Here is a 17,202-nt window from a genome sequence, read left to right on the forward strand (position 1 = left end):
GTCTTGGAGAAGTGCGGAGGCAGAGAGAGCGAGAGAGAGAGAGGAGGGAAAAGAGATTGAGAGGCGTGGCGTTTGTGCCTGTTGCTCGAATTTGATCGCGTGTCTGCACTCTCTGCAGCGTAGATTTCTTTGCGAATCACTGGGAAAAGCTCATGAGCAGACTATATGCTGATAGCTGGTAACGGCATTTTGTTTGATGGCGTGCTGGGAAACTTCCCTTTCGCTCCAAATTTAAAGGGTGAAAGAGTTTGTTCCACATTCCGTAAAATGTGTGCTTAACAGTGCCAGGATGAACCTTTCAGTGCATGCAAGTCGTTCGCGCCTCTCTGTGATGTATTCTCGACGTCGCATGTAGGCGTAAAGTTCGAAACGCTCTCCTCTTGCGCCTCAAAACACGAAACCGCATCAGGACGTAACGAATGTAAATGACCTTTCTCTTCGTAGCAGTTCAGAAAGTCAGCTCTAATTCTCCACTTGAATATCAATATCCTCACCCACGCGTTCCTTCTGTGTCGCCGCTGATGAGTCGCGACCTTATGCACCCGCGCCCTTGTGAGGCGTTGCGGACTCAACGCCACTGCTCTACCTTCCGAACAGCGCCGTCACGTGTTGCTGCTGATGACGTATCCACTCTGTGAAAGGAGGATATGCTGTAGGAGGAGTCGCATTACAGCTCTTTTTTCGACCGCTTGCAAGGTAACTGGCCAAGTTGTTACCTAGTTCTCCCATTTGTGGTGGTCAAAGATGTGTAGCGGCGCCAACTACACTTGACTGACTCGTTAAGTCTGCCCTCGGATAATTCGCCTTTTCGCCTAATTCGAACGCGCTGAGAAATCCTGGTGAGAAACCATGCATTGGCTATGGCAAAGAAACTCGGGTCAGTTTGAACACGAGAGCATGTCTATTCCGTTAATTCGACCTCCGCGGGCCTCTCCTCGTACGCCTCCGTGGTTGCTAAAGCTTGAAAACAAATAAAATCCAGCAAACGGTGCTTTTGCTTCTCTAGGCGTGAAGCCGTTTTGCCGTACTTTTGCTTTCAGTCCGACGTTGAGGCAGCGTTTAAACATGGTCGGCGCTCGTCTCCGCGTGACGATGGAGTCGCGTTTAAAGAGCAAGGACCACAGAGACATCACAAACTAGTGTCGGTTATAGAAAAGTTGTCTGAATGTGGTTAATCATGCCGTCGTTTGTAAATTCGCCATTTCGGATAACTGATCAAATCTTGCGGTCTAGCAAGGCTCGAATTAACGACAGTCGACTCTGACGCTGCGCTTGTTCCAGCTGTACGTTGGGAAAGATGGGTAAATATATACGCTGATTTAGCTAATCGTGGCTTCGGAGGTTCTGTGGGCGTTATTTATCACGCTGTGTCTTCATAGATTTCTAAGCGATCGTAGTTTTATAAACGCACGAAGGCAATATTTTTTTTGCACGGATACATGATGTTTGAGTTGTAGCCTTTCCAATGCAACATTTTGCCTGAAAGACTAATCTGCAAACTCACAGAGCCGTTTTGGGCCAGAAGGATTAAGTTTAGGCAAATCTATACGTATTAGCCGTTATTCCCACTCTTGGTTAACCGCTACACCTACAGCTCCAGTATAGACATTAGCGCCGTAGTTTGCTCTAGTGGTGTTTATAGGAAACTCTACGCGTTTTACCACTTGTACGGGTACGTTTCATTTGTTCAGAGTCATGCGTGGTCGGTGAGGAAGCGACGCTTCAGCTGATCAACGCCGCGGCTTTCGCGCAGTTTGCACCAGTTCGCCTCAAACCATTAATCTGAATGCTCATTCGTGTACTTTGTTCCTACAGCTCGTGCCTTTAGTGTGCGGGGCCCGCAGCGATCGACTATGCGTTTTCCGCAACTGTTGCGGCGGAAACTGCGAAACACATGTTTTCGTGACGCAAGCGGGGGCAGGTGTAGAGAAAATTACGAATGCGACCGCACTGTGCGCGTAGGTGTCTTGACACGCGGTGCTCCGTTGATACAGATTGAGGCGCTCGCTAATTGGTTTCTTGGGCGCGTGTCTTAGGCAGAGCGTTACCAAATAGGCTTGACAAATTTTGACGTTTGCTTTGCGGTGTGGTCAAAGCGAAGTTAGTCGTATATAAGTTATACTTTGACTTGTCTTACTGGCTACGCTGATAAAAGGATCGTACTCCTTAATATAACCGGCGGTTTTCGAAGCTACGTTCTAACTTCTTAACGAGATTTGTTTCTTGGAATCCGTTCGCTCTTGTGAAATCTAGTTGGTATATTGAGAACGGTAAGTTTGTTTTGCAACAAGCCGGAGCATTAGGAGTGGTCGAGTTTCCCTGTTAAACTTACAGGGTAACGTCTCGAAATAGCATGCAGGCACCATGAATAGGGGCGTTATGAGATTAGCAATTTCGCCCGCTTATTCTCGTTTCCGTCTTTGCCTCTGCTTTTGATAGCATGGACCCATGCTGCAGCGTTGCGCCGTAGCCTCACAGTTATTGCGCGCTACAGTTAACGACAATGAAGGTAACAATTTCAAAACGGAAGCGGCACTGTTTAGTTCGTTTCCCGCATATTTGTAACGCAGGCGTCTTGTATACGAATCACCCCCAACGTGTACGATCTTAACATGCAGGGGTTTCTGTGATGGGCACGCGATATTGTTTCGCTTGTGTATACGAAGTGTCGCTTTTATTATGCGCAGAGTTTTAACAATCACGGATTATTCTACGGGAACGAGTCATAGTGCATGTTGTTCTTGTGAAGAAACCGCCAATTATTTTTTTTAACTCACTGACACTGAAATAATAAATACAAGCAATTAGCCGACGTTTTAATCGTTGTTCACATTGTCAACGTGTTAGCTGTTAACCAGGGTGTTGTAGAGAATCTTTAAAGACGTAAAAATTAAATGTTTTCAACAAGATAGACATCGCGATAACAGCACGCGTGTCCTGTCAACAACGCGCAAGCAGCTTGCGGCTATTATTGCATATCAAGATCAAGGAAACTCTTGAACTGTTCAAAGTTACCCAAGGCGGCGTGACAGAGTTTCGTTGAAGAGCGGTACTTACCAAGTCGCACTTGCCCGGTGACCCAAGTTGGTGTCTGAGAGGTTCATTGAAGAGCGGTACATATCCGATGCCGCATACCCAGCGACCCGAATTGGTATTACGGTTGGTTTCGATCTCTTTTCCCTTAGCACAGCAGCCTGGTGCGCTAAATACTAGACCAAGGACAACCCAGTGACATAAGTGAAAGAGTTTTATTGAGGAGCGGCACATACCCGTTAAACTCAGCAGGAACCGAGAGCAGCACAGACCGACTGTAGGTCAGGTTAGGTGGGGTAAGGTTAGGTAGGTGTAAGTAGGTATAAGTGATATAAGTTAGGTAGGTGTAAGTAAGGTATAAGTAGGTATAAGTAGTATAAGTGAGTAGGTAGGTGTAGGTAGGTATAGGTGTAGGTTTAGGTAGGCAGGTAGGTCTCGTTGAAAAGGTCCAGTAAAACCCAAACTAGGATTTTTCTCCTCTGACAACGTGGCGTGCAAGACAGCAGCAACAGCAGCAGCGGAAAAGTCGAAGGAAGAGTCGAAAAAAAACTTCGCTTTAAATCAGTTAATCAGCGCACCCTTATATATAGTGCCTAACACGCGCAGTACTGTTGGTTGCGTGGGTATTGGTCCCTGCTGAGCTTGACGAGCACCGATAAGTAGGGGTGGGCTAATATTCGAAACTTGGAAAACGAATCGAATATTACAAACTATTCGTATTCGGAATGGAACTATTTGGTATTTTTGAATATTCGAAACAAATTATCGCTAATTATCAAAAATGAAGCAACGACAAAAGCTTTTTTAAGCAATGCAGAAACAAAATGCGTATTGCAAGTTTTCTATTCTGCATCGCTCTGGAAGCGTACTTGCTAACCGGCGGTTTTTATTGTATTCTACCAGTTAATGTTTTTGCTACTCTAGTCATGTTGCAGTTTTATCTTTTACGCTACAATCAGTGATGTCTTTCTTGCTACGGGCCTTTTTATTTGTTTCTGTGGCACAAAAGTCCTCTAGCGACTTTTTTATGACAACCGCTGGTCTTATTCCCGCAACCATTTATTTAGTGCTGTTAGAAAGCTAGTCATACAGCAGCGATTCATTCTTCGAAACCTTGTCTAACCATCCTGTAAAGATGTTGAGAGGCTGTATGAAAATTCGTGATCCTCTATTTAACACTGATCCATTGTCTCCGATATTTAGTTATTATGTTTTCATAGCTGTCTTTTGTCTCTGATAGTTAGCTGCAGCTGTCAGAACAAGCATGGTACCCTATTGTACCAAAATAAACATTCCTGCTGCAAATATACCTGCTTCTGCCTTTGACTTCGATATTCGATACTTACTATACTTGTTCGACTCGTATTCGAAGAAGTTGATATTCGGCTACCTTCAGCGATAGATTATTAAAATCCATTGTGGACGAGTGAGGGTTGGACCTGGCTTCTAGGCCGCGAGTGCGTGTAGTGGCCTTGAACGTGCACAGGCCTGATGCAGGCTGTGTGCACGTGGGAGCTCGTGTCTTGTGACGAACGCGTTACCTGGGCAGTGGCGGCGGCAGCGGTGGTGTTCATTGTTGACAGAACAGTTCTGTCAACGCCGACCGCGAAAGTTTCGGCTGGTTCTGCGCGAGGTGATAGAGTCATGCGTGCCTCCGGAGCGGTGTGATTGTTTTGTGGGCACAAACTATAGGGGCATCCCCGGCGACTCGGGGGGTGATTTCTTTTTACTTTTTCTGTCCACCGGTCACGTGTACTTCACCGAGCGCAAACTATACTTCTTTCGAAAAGCGCGGCGGGCATCAAACGGGCGCCCCAGCTTCCCGTTGTGTTGCCGGAAGCATGCGAGCTCCCCTGTGAACTAGGGTTTGTTTGTTTACAATCTCTGAATACGCTCGGCGTGACACCGCAGCTTGCCGATAGGCTGTGCACTTAGGAATGTGTGTCCATCCTGCGCGCGCGTCCGTGAGTGGGCCGTCCCATTTTGACCGGGAGCTCTGCAAACAGGCGTTGCCGACGGCGATGTGTGGAATAGTGATGAGCCACGTGACCGCTTATGTGCTCTTCTAGCTACCGTTGTAGCGACCTGCTGCCAGCTTCGAAGACATGTAGTGGCTGGGAAGAAGGGGCCGGGCCATGCAAACGACACGTTAACATGTTTGTCTCCATGTTTGCGCATACGTTACGCAGATAAATCAGCTTCAGCTGAAAGTATACGTGCATTATGGCGATATTGGGCGGTAATATCGCCAAGCCCGTCTACTCATCAGCGAACGTATAAGCAACTCGCCAATTGCGGTGCTTCGATATTTGTGGCGTCCTTGTTACGGTCGCGTATTGTCGATGCTTGGGTTAACCGACACCCAGAATTCAGAAATCCTTGTCTTGAACTCATAGCGGCGGGCCGATGCTTCTGACAGGCGCTCTATATTTAGTGCGGGCTTCCAAGCCTGAATTCTGTACTGTCTGATCAGGGATGGATCATTAAGAACCTTCAGAGATCTCTGAATAACCAGAGTTTTTTTTTAATGCGTTTGTAGGAGACGCGTTAGCATCATGAATATTGCCCGCTACTCCTTCTTTTAGGAAAACAGTAGATAGCAAAGAAAGGCCCTCTCAAGCGAAACGAGCAAAGAAGACAAAAACAGTGCACATCAGAGATGGGTGGCCTCGAGCAAACACACAAGCAAACGAGATGGGATATAAAAGCAACACGAAAATAAATGTCGGAACGGACTAGCACATATTTCACATAAAGCTCGAAGTATCCCATTGGATGTCACATCACACAGAATTTGCACAGCAGGTAATCTCCAATCGAGATTACGGAGCTGTCGCTTGCACTTTACTTGTATTTCGAAGAAGTGAAGTCTACAATGCAATATATACAAGGTTAGCCTGCGCCAGGATCCAGATCAAGAAATACTTCGCAGAAACCTTAAACTGCACCATAGTGATATTTCCACATGGCATAAATCAGGCAGAACATGTTATGCCCCTTTAGTAATTAACTGCCATTCTTGGTGCTTGAATATAACTTAAGGTGCTGTTCTTAGTTAAATTCTTGGGTACGTAGTGGAACAACAGGTGCTCACTATCTTCTGATTTCGAGCAAGAGCATACCGCACTACCGATTCGGCTAATTCTATGTAAAATACACTTTTTGTATTCAGTGCCAATAGACGTATTACTCGGTGTATTACTGTTTCGATAGAACGGCTGCCCGTTACTAGAATATTGAATTGTATTTTTGGTTCAATGCGATATAGAACCGAGTTCATACTACCGTTTTCAAAGCAATTATCTTTCGACATTCGGACAGATGCTTGAAGTAAATTGTTGCATGCGCCGCTTTACAAGAGTGGTACTGGTATGCCTCATTTCCAGTGATCGCCACGTGTACTAAACTGTCAGTCACTGTATTGCCTTAGGGACCACGGTGACAAAGAATCGACTAAGATCTCGTGGCGAACGTCTATCGCTTTTGTATGCATCTCTTGTAATTCATATATTATAGAGCATGATCATTTTAAACGCCTCCTGAGTAAAAGTATGCGTATGTAATGTGTCTTGGAGTACCGCGTGCAATGAAAGGTGCTTCAGCAGTTGCAGAGGCACGCCAGTCTTCCAAAGTAGGTTGCCATCCCAGCACCACTGTTTTAAAGCAATATTTTTCTTTGCCTATTTTTCCCACTTTCCGGTTTGCCAGTTTCTGGCCGTCTGTAGCCAACTTGGGACACTAGATGTCACTTGTTGCATTAGAAACAAATATATATATATATATATATTTTTTAAAATTCGGCATAACTCATCGCACAATGACTCTGAACGATGACGAGTTTAGTATTGAATCAATATGGCGGCACAAGTTATTTCCACCGTCGGAACTATTTATGTATGGATTCCTATTTCGTGCTTCCCTAAGAACACTCGGCGCCATCTAGCGCCGCCGCCGCCGTGAGGGTCGCGCGTGGCCTCCGAAATGCGTGGCGCGCGGCTGGGTGCGCATGCTGAGAAACGCGTCATGCGGCAATTAACCGGGCTCTCCTCGCGCGCTTTTTTCTAGACACGCTGCGCCGTCTAGTGACTCTGCCGAGAACTCCGCGCGTCGCCTCCGAGACGAGAAGCGTGGCGCGCCGGTGGCTGCGAACGCTGATAGTCATTCGTGTTGTCCACTTCTCTTCTCTTGTGTACTGTCTGCACGCCTCACGTTTTTGCGTAAAGAGAATCGTTCCCTCGCTTGCGGCACACACTCGGTGACCCAAGTTGGCGAGAAGTTCATAGAAGAGCGTCACATACCCATGGCGCGCAGCGCGCTGAAGCGTTAGCGTGAAAGACGGTGCACACCACTGCCACATGCGCAGTGACTCAAATTGGCATCACAGAGGTTCATCGATGACCAGCACTGACCGAGTGACACACACAGTGCTCCAAGTCGGCGTCAAATAGTTTAATTGAAAAGCGGTACCTACGCAGTCCCGCAGCGAACAATTTTTTTTCCTTTCCGGCCGGCATTCTCGACACAAGGCTATATACGTATATATAGTATGGAGGCGAACTTACAATGTAGAATCAATAGGTTGATTGATTGAACTTAGTGGCCCAGATCAGCACATGGGCTGCGTGCGTGATAAGTAGTAGCGCAATGCCCCGGTTCACTTTGGACTGCTGGGGACTTCAACCTATATGTAAGAACACGAGCGTTTTTCATTTCTTCGTTTCTGTTTCCTTTTTTCTTTTTTTCTTATTTCCGCCTCGCCAGGAGTAGAAACCGTCACCTTCAGCGGTTGGACATAGCCGCCGCGGTGAGTCTGTAATATAGGTTAGACGGTATGCGGAAAGCACACGAGATGGGGGCAACCCTGTCTGCAGTCTTATTCAGAGCAACCGTTGCAAATTCGCTGACTTTATACATAGTTCGAATTTTTCACTTCGTAGCGCTTGGTGCCTCACCGACAAGCTTCCTGAGTTCACTATGCGTCACTAATGATGTGATTTGCACCGTGAGCGCTTTCACGTTTCACTTTCTTCGTTCTCTTCCACGTGTCTTCAAAGAACGATTGATGTATTTAATGTTTTTTTTTTTCGTTTCATGGGATCTTTGTATGTGTGTTTGTGTGGGTTGTAACGCAGACGGCGGGGGGTAACGCTCAACGACGGTAGTGTTGCAGCTGGGGGCTTTCAGTAGGCTCTCTCGCTGGGCTTTACTTCGAGGATCGCGTTGCTGCCTTTTCCGACCAAGCAATTAAGTCTTATTAAGCCTTTCTCACTCTCAGACTCGCTAAGGCGTCGTGTACATTAATTGTTAACCCACGTGCGAGAACGAAACTAACTGTGGCATTCGCGCAGACGTTTCTGCTTTTGTGTGTCTGCCGTCGTCTCCCCTCGGAACGACCAACGAAAAACTTGCGACTGCCACCGGCCGAATCAGTTATTCCCGGTAAACTCCTTTCCTACTCGCGTTGAGACCTTCTGCGTTGCGTCGTTCCCTCTTATCCGGTCTTAGTTATCGCTCTGCGAACTGCGATGCTTTTGCGAGTTCTTTCTCATGCTGTGCGGCTTGGCTCAATTACCCGTTAGCTAGCCCGAGGCTTCCCGGCTCTTCCACTCGCCACGTGAGATAAAAAGGGAAGATCTAAATGCCAACTTCGCTCTCTAAAACTCTTGTTGCCTATAGTGCCAGAGTTTTGCACCTGCAAGCTGTTTCCACCCTTTTGGCTGCGGCTATCTTGTTTTCTGCTCTTCACGTCTTGAGCACGTTGGGAGCTCTGGAAGGAAAAATAAAATTCCCAACGTCAAAAGCGTCGGCGCCCAAGGCGTCTTATTGCCTCGTTGTTAAGACAGGCACCTGCAGCACCGACAAGGTGGCGCAAAGCGGCGAATGTCTTCGGCGCACTGACAGGCACAGGCACTGCGCGTAGCTCGCGAGTGCGCAAGCGGTGTACGCCTCTCGGTTTCAAATGAATTTGCTTTGAGACAGCTGTACAAATAAGAAGAAAAAAGAGTAAGAGTTACCCGCACAAATGGTCCTGTTAACGGTAATTTCTGTGGCCAGTGGCAAAGCTGTTGAATGCGTTTTCGTGTCCACTTTCTGTCTCAATCTGAACAATGCGACACGTAGTTTTTAAGAAAGAAAATTGAGCGTGGCTGAATGGGTGGTTTTGTTTCGCGGCTTCAACGGGCAGCCTGCGGGGGTAGTGCATAACTGAGACTGGTCAAAGAATAGGAACGCACGTCCGTCCCTCGCTTAAAGGAAAGCTTTCTTTCGACGTGGCGCACAAAAGACAGCTGCAGGGCTAGACGTTTGGGACGCCGGTCGTAAGCTCTGGAAGCTTTGCGATACCTCTGAGGTGCTTAAGCAAACGATAGTTTACGGTAGTTACGGCGATAGTTACGGCAACCATCGCTGCACTCGCGCGCTGCACACACACGCTGAGGCGATCTGATGTTGGGCTTTAGCAACCAAGCGCCTTTCGAAGGAGCGTTCCTGAAAGCTCCGTCTTGCGCCGCGAGTTGAACGAAGTTCATTCATTAATTAATTCATTCATTCATTCATTCATTCATTGAATGAGTGAGTGAGTGAGTGACGGCGGGTGTGTGTGTGAGTGAGTGAGTGAGTGAGTGAGTGAGTGAGTGAGTGAGTGAGTGAGTGAGTGAGTGAGTGAGTGAGTGAGCGCATGAGTGAGTGAGTGAGGTGAATTGGTGTTTGTGCCAATACGTGGCAGCTTTCTTTCTCGCGTTCCGCCATTTAGCACAGAAAAATATGGTTCGGACATCTGCTGGTTCGCATTTCCTGTAGTACCTTCCCTGTTCTAGTGGACGAAAAAGAAGAAAGAAAACTGCCCGTTTGCGTAAGATCCGCAAGAAATGAGTTTCATTTGGGAGGCAGGGACATGCACCCAGCACCCCTTATCTGCCCCTTTGCTTTCTCGGCACCCCGATCCGCCGTGGTTGCTCAGTGGCTATGGTGTTGGGATGCTGAGCACGAGGTCGCGGGATCGATTCCCGGCCACGGTGGCCGCATTTGAATGGGGGCGAAATGCGAAAACACCTGTGGTACTTAGATTGAGGTGCACGTTAAAGAATACCAGGGTGGTCGAAATTTCCGGAGTCCTCCACTACGGCATGCCTCATAATCAGAAAGTGGTTTTGGCACGTAAAACCCCATAATTTTATTAATGTTTCTTTCTCTGCGCCCCCTGTCGTGTCTTCGTAAACCGTGTCGCATTTCGGCTCGTGTCAGCGGCGTGCAGGGATGTAGGTGGATGTGCAGGGATTCTCTTGTATCGAATGCCACGTAGTAGTTTCAAAGTTCGCTCGCAAAAATGAACTTTGTCCTCTATTTTCTTTCGCTTCTTTCATGCTCCGGAGTCTCATTAACCACGAAATTTGGTCGGTTGAAACTGAGTGGAGCTCGCTGCAACTTTCTTTCTTTTTTCCCCCTTTTTGCAATTTCGCTCTTTTACCCGGCACACTGAGCTTTCGGGGAGAACATGCCAGCGATAATTGCAGCGGCCAATCTTCTCCAAGCATCTCTGCAAGTGGAGGGGTTCACGTTCCCACGCGTAATGGACGAAAGGCGAGGTACGCATTGGCTGTGGCCATACTGTGGCTGTAGGTTCACACACATTGTTCAGAAACTTTATTGTCTGATGCGTTTTGCGCTCTCGCTGTATATGTTTCGTGTGGGTGTGTTTAGGTTATCACTGCCGCCCACTTTGTGCAACCTCTCGAGAAGTGTGGCATGAAATAGTAGCGGTACTTCGCGACGTCATTTACGCTCCAGTTCTACCTAATTTTGTGCGTAGTGTTGGGAGATTTTACCACGCGGCTCGTGTACTTCGAGGAAGGAGACACGTTCAGCGTTTGCGTCATTCCGCCGCTCTATATTCCTTATTTTCTTTAATAAAGCTAGAAATTATTTGTTCTAACTTGTAAACCGCTTGCCTTCAGAAAACTGACCTTTTTACGGCACGAAACCGGCAGTACTTTGCTACTCTTAGAAATGCAGTATTTGAGTTGTCAACTTTTCGTGTACCGGTCGCTCATTTTTCTGTATCGATCGTTTCGGAAAGCAGTCGCAAGCACTTGAACGACGTTGGAATCGAAGGGCTCGATCTCTTGTAGCAACACTAATGACCCAACAGGCAATGCTCCAGAGAAATTATTTGTTTCTTTTTAACCGTATAAACACAGTATGAAAGTTAAATTGACGGTCAACGTCATATTCTTATTGAATAGAGAGAGACGCGAACGTGAAGGAAATGGCACCTTCTCTGCCCGTGGTGGGTAGCCGAACCCACAGCAGCATGCAATGAATTAACGAACAATTTCTTGGGCGTTGTAACTGATTACTTTATAGGGCACAGTTTACTGTTGCAGAGCTTCAAGGGACGCTGCTGAATAGAGAAAAAAATAACTTGAGCTGTAATAATAAGTTACCCTTAGTCAAAATGAGAAATGTCACTCTTACCGTGAAGGAAGGCTTGGCAAGCCAGAAAAGACGCAAAAACAAAAGACGGGTGGCGCCGCCGCCTTCAACTTTCCGCACCAGTACGCTGTGACGTCATGGATATTTGCAGTGTCTATTCGGGCCCGCGTAACATTCTATAGGTAAGTATGGTCTGCGTTGTGTACTTTAAAAAAAAGAAAGAATGCCAGAGACTGAATTTAGCAAGTTTCAGGAACGTTTGCTGATCCACAACGCATCCCATTTACTAGAAGATAGTATGAAATCCGGGACGGCACACTGACGTATAGGTGCTGAGGTTTCGGCTGCAAATGTAAAAAATAAAAAAGAAATAGTTTGACATTTTTTTCTTACAAACATTACCAATCACTTACCTAGAAATTAACGAAAATAGTTATGAAAGTACATTGTATCAGTTTACCCTGATTAAGTCAACACCACCTAGATAGCACAAGGTCCATGCACCCGGCTTTATGACTTCGTGATGCTAGGCCCGCAATTTCTATTGCCAACCACGGGGTTACCAAAACGCTGACGTCAGAATCACCGCAGTTTCTCAGGAGCATCGCCATTAGATTCTATGGCAGTCGGGCCAGGTAGCGTCATGTCATGGATCGGAGTGTACATGCCTTGTGCTATCTAGGTGGCGTTGATTGTTTCTCTCAGGGTCCCTTTAAAGGGCCCCTCACCATGTCTGGCCATGTTGAGCTGACAAGCGCATAGCATACAATGAGCGACAACGGTCGTGTCTGCAAAGTATTACATCGCTACGCGCCGCGGAAAGATCTGAAATTTCAAAACGAATGCCAGTTTCCCTTCTCGTTAGTCGGCGCTGATTTGCGCAGCGACCGAACTGGATGTACGTACGTACTAGACCGTGTACTAGTCGTTTCCTGACTTTATAAGCCGCTGATGGTCTAAGCTCGCCCGCCTAGCTGCTTGCATAGGAGATTATGCGGTAGCGAGAAGTGCATGATGAAGTGCTAGCGAACTTTGTCAGGCTGCCTTTTGGATATCTCTGAATTAAGCCATACGCTTGCCGTAATGGTGAAGGTATCGGGGTGGATTGGCTGTAATGAATAAAGATAAATGAAATTAAAATGTTCTTAGGCCACACAATGTCTGCATGGCTAGCAGAAAACGCCGTAGTCTAGGCATCCGGGTGAGTCTTAACTCTCTGGCGTTTTTTTTTTAAGTGCCCACCGAAAGCTCTTTACCGAAGCGTCCTTGCGTACCGCGAGCATCTGAAACCGCCCGTCGCAGCCGGTAATCGAACCCACGACCTTGTGCGGGGCGACTAAGTGCAATAGCCTCCGTTGGTAGTGGTGTTAAGTGCGCGAGCTTAGTCTGATAATCTGGGCCGGCTTTTAATCCGCCTGAGCTACTCTCCCGTGTTCACAAGGATGCGCTATGTATATACGGCGCGTGCCCATCAGGTAAACATCGGGTAGAAGGCGCGAGAACTCTTGTTGCGTTGTCCTTTGCACCTTCGTGCATATGCAGCAGCGCCAACTGTTGCGTCTGCGGCGTGCAGGAAGTGCTGTATTCAAACGTTTGTGTGCTCTATTTATCTAGACACTGAAGCACCGGCAGAAGCAGCTAGTACATCGAACGAAGTTGCTCTTTTTCTTTTTTTAAGGGGAGGAATGCGCAAAGTCTTTTAAGTACCCGTGCTGGAGTGTTGTAGTAGTCCCATTCGCGAAAGTTTGAGACTCCTAATATTACGCCCGATGCGGACTGTACCTAACTCAAGCAAACGATGTTTACTTAGATTCGCGTGTATGCTTTACGGTTATCGCATCACAACACGGCCACGGGCAGTCGTAGCTGTATATATACTACGAAAGCTGTGAGAACCGTTGCTTAAAGGGGCCACTTTTTAATCACTTTTTTATCGAAACGGAGGAAGGCACTTGAAGTGCAAATAGGCTATTTCAGAAATACTTCGCCGCAAAAAGTACTTCAACGCGCTCAGCAGAAGCGAAGTTATTGCCAATCTAACGCGGCCTCCCCTGTGATCCCGTTCCTTCTTCAATGCCATGCACAGCGAAGGCTACGGCGTGGTGTGGCGTGCCCACAACGCTCCGCCTTGTAAATGTCGCCGTGGCGCGCAGTTCAAATTTCGTTTTGGATGTTAACGTGGACGCCATGACTTCCGCGTTTTGTGCCTACGACGCGCTTTACATAACCCAAACACCTTTGTCCTCAGCGGGCCGCAGTGCGCTTAGCCAGTGGACTCGTGGCGGCACGCCACGGCGGCCACGGTATATCTACGCCGTGTAGCTAGCCGACCGCCGCAGATTGATGTGAGCTATCGGCCAATAGCAGCCGTCTAAAGGAATGACGCAATAAAGCGTCCGATGACGAAATAGTGGTTTCAGAAGAGAGTGAGGACAGGGTCTTGTGTTGCAAAGAGGCCGTTTGAGCGAAAGTGGCTTCGCGATCCGCTTGCGAGCTCCACGCACCGCGTAGGACAGCAAAACTTTGCTGAGATGTTCACAGCAGCGTATGCTACCCGCGGACTATGTTATTTCATCAAGCCCGAGAGGTGGTTTAGGACCCCTTTAATGACGCGAATACTGCACGCGCTCCTAATCTGATGGGATACATTGTGTTGATTTTTCACTCGCAACAGCCGCACATTGCAATAACAATCCAGTGTGCCAAAAATAATAATATTGACGCAAGAGAAACAAAAAAGAAAGTAGGCATGTGCAGCTGCGCCTGTTGCGCTAGATTGCTCCAAGAACGGGTGCCTTTGCGCCATCTGGCTCCGAAACAGCATTTAAGCGGAAAATTGCGCCTAGCCTGCGCCAAATGAAGCGCAAAAGTGAGAGCCCCCCTTTCCGCTGATGCTGGTTCGGTAGTACAACTGAAACCAAAGCCCATAAAGCACGCCGTTCCCATCCCATCTTCATCATCGTGGCAGCCCTGCTCTCGTGCTTTTGTCTCAATTCTCTCTGGCGGATGTAGTGTGTGTGTGTGTGTGTGTGTGTGTGTGTGTGTGTGTGTGTGTGTGTGTGTGTGTGTGTGCGTGTGCGCGTGTGCGTGTGCGTGTGCGTGTGTGCGTGCGTGCGTGCGTGCGTGCGTGCGTGCGTGCGTGCGTGCATGCGCCGTTTGTGACGCAGTACACTATTCCTCGTACTAGCGAGGCACGGAGCTCACCCGAGGTGGACGTCGGAACAAAATGATGCCTCGGGTAAATGTCCGGTCGCGCACATATATTGTTTAGCATCTATACTTGTTGGCGGTTATGATTTTAAAAATATCTTGTAATGCGCGTATTCAGACGATGACATTTAATTTGCTTATTAATAGGGCCCCTCCTTGCAACCCTCCGCGATTTTCGAAAAAAAAATACAAGTTTTACGGTTGTAACTTAATTGGCTTTTACATTTTACACGGCACACAGAAATGCAGGGGAAATTGAGCACATTAGAAGAAAGCTGATGCGGACGTCTTCCTTGTAGCTCCGGTTTAGTCGTGCGCGTCCTTTGGCGTGGTCTCGTTGGCAATCCCATGGTCTGCAAATATTTTTGTTCTAGATCGACTGAAACGTGCCGTACGCGCAACGCCTTTTGCTAGTAGAGAGGTCAAAGTGCCCTTACAGCTCGATACACGCACGGGGAAAGTCATTCTATTAAAAATAATGAAATTAGTTTAGTAATTTTCGCCTGAGTATCTCATTGATGCGTATAAAGCGAGGTCCGCTATAGTTACTGACTATTTCAATTAAAATTGAGATCCAGTGGCTTGTAAATGTATGTTGGACACCGCGCCATACGTACTTGTCGCTATGCCGAATCACATTTTTTGTCTGCTCGGAAACTTGTGCTAGTACCTAATTAAAGTCCCTCCGTTCTAGCATGTGTACTGGACCTGTGAGTCTTTATCGTGCATGCTGTGTTACAAACGCTCAGTAGAATTACAATAAAAACTTCCGGCGCGGTAATGTCGAGGTTGACAGCTCGAACCACGAGCCATCTTGAAGCACAAAAGAAAGAAAAAGTAAATTAAAGAAAGTTCGACGTGTTAGCTGTACCCACAAGCAGTGTGCTCCTTATAAAGCTCTTTCAAAACAGCTCGCCTGTCGTGATTACGGAAGAAATGGAAATAAAGCGAGATCGTCGGCGAGCGAAGTACTGCGTTTTCTTTTCTCTGATTGGCAACAAACGCGCCTTTAATTTACTTCACGCTGAAAAGAAATGTTTTCTCTGTTTTCTCAGCGTTCGGAAGCTTTGTCGTTTTCCGGTTAGGATTCTCGCTGGTTCAGCGCGGCAGTTACTGATATTGAAGACCTTCAAGAGGGACCCTGGCAAGTAGAAAAGCGCTTGTCGGCGCGCGCACTCATCCTTTTGAGTAAAATTATGAATGAAGACATAATATGCACTACGTTCTAAATTTGCTTTTAAAGCTCTGAATGCATTGCACTATGCCTTGGTTCATCTCGATTATCTGTTTTTTATCTCACGTACTTTTTGTCGCTCTTCCTTATTATTCAAAATTTGTGGGCCCATGCTGTGACGCATTGTAATACCCATAAGTATTTTAGCGGTTTCGGTGTTGAAGCGAAGTTGTTGCTGCGGTCAGCTTCATAGTGAACGTGGATCCGTTGTGGAATGCTCTGCAGCAGCCTATGGACACTTTTCTTCAAGTCGCTTAGAGTTTACTTCTTAACTTTAATTTATTCCATGCGCAACAGAATCATGTGCATACGATTTTTTAAATTCTTTTTATGACTTAGCTTGTAAGGGCATAAAATCGACTTGATGTATTGACGAACAGCAGCCGAGCCCACATTCGAGCTTCAACATCTGTCTTGGCATGCGACGAATGAATGTTTAACAGGGAGAGGCAGGCTAGTTGGCGGTCGATATTGGAATGCATCATGTAACCGCGCAAACGACAACGGATGAAGAGTAGGGCCCTTCGTCTGTCATGTGTGTTTCCTTCTTCGTCCGTTGTCGTTTGCGCGGTCACATGATGCATTCCAATGTCGAATGAATGGCTCGTCGTACACAACCAGCCTTCACGAACGTGAACCGGCTGTGTTAACCAGCCAATCTGCAGCCCCGTCTACAAAGCTTGGCACTTATTTTGGTCTGCTGTCTTCTCTCTCGGACTGCAGTTCTTGGCGAAACTGCGCCCGTTTTAGAATTCGGATTTCAACAACGACGCGTTACGAGGCCCTCCCACAGTTCTTGGCGAACTTGACGAAACTTTCAGGGTGTCATTTGTCCCGTTATATCGGAAGCTCTATAGAAGCCTCGCTGTCCTCACTGGTAGTTTGTGTAGCCAAGACGTATAGTGTAGCTTTTGTTCAATCTGTCGTAACGCTGTTCACGTTATATATAGCACTCGTTGTCGTCGCTTATGTGACGCTCTCTTTCTTTTTCGAGCGAGAAATTCCTGCAAGTCAAAAGCAAACAAAAAAAAGATCCGCCTCCATTCCACCCTGTGAAAGTGGATGCACAGCGAAGATGGTACAGATGTTAGACGACGTTACACAGGCATTACCACCACAAGCGACGTACGTCGCGCGCATGCGCACATGCACGTGTGCGGAATCGCAGAACACATCCTCATCCTTCTAGGCCGTCCGCCAAGCGCAAGTGCCCTGTTGAACTGAATTAGCGTTTGCAAGTAAATTGCGTCAAAAAATGCGTGAAGTACAGCTTACGCACAAGCTGCAGGCATGAT

General features: G+C 47.3%; 1 protein-coding gene across 2 annotated transcripts in view; it reads left to right on the forward strand.

The window, feature by feature from the left end:
- Positions 1-17,202, forward strand: part of LOC139059236 (RNA-binding protein 42) — a 140,051-nt gene that overhangs the window by 73,903 nt on the left and 48,946 nt on the right. The window lies entirely within an intron of this gene.

This window comes from Dermacentor albipictus, chromosome 4 (genome assembly GCF_038994185.2).
Source record: "Dermacentor albipictus isolate Rhodes 1998 colony chromosome 4, USDA_Dalb.pri_finalv2, whole genome shotgun sequence".
NCBI classification, from domain to species: domain Eukaryota; kingdom Metazoa; phylum Arthropoda; class Arachnida; order Ixodida; family Ixodidae; genus Dermacentor; species Dermacentor albipictus.